The sequence below is a fragment of the Mus musculus genome, chromosome 11 (genome assembly GCF_000001635.26).
Source record: "Mus musculus strain C57BL/6J chromosome 11, GRCm38.p6 C57BL/6J".
Lineage (NCBI taxonomy): Eukaryota > Metazoa > Chordata > Mammalia > Rodentia > Muridae > Mus > Mus musculus.
The window spans coordinates 58,274,537-58,274,827 of NC_000077.6; positions in this window are offsets into that span (position 1 = coordinate 58,274,537).

The window sequence follows — 291 nt, forward strand, 5'->3', positions numbered from 1 at the left end:
GACACCTCAAACCTGCTAGTCATGCTGGAACTTTCTCTCCTTATGCAGCTTTCAGAAGGGAAAGAACAGGTGCAAAGCTGGGGACAGAGGCAGCCCACAGTCACACAAGGTCGTGTGAGTTCACTCCCTGTAGGACATGAAGACACAGAGCCCAGGAGCTGGGCTTCATGATGGCAGAACTGAGGACCCACCCCCACCCAGAGGTGCCAGGTCCTGCTGAGCCACTGATGGCCACACCCTCTTGCACCATGCCTCTTCTTGCATCAGGATGAGAGCATTGCCCTGGATGTC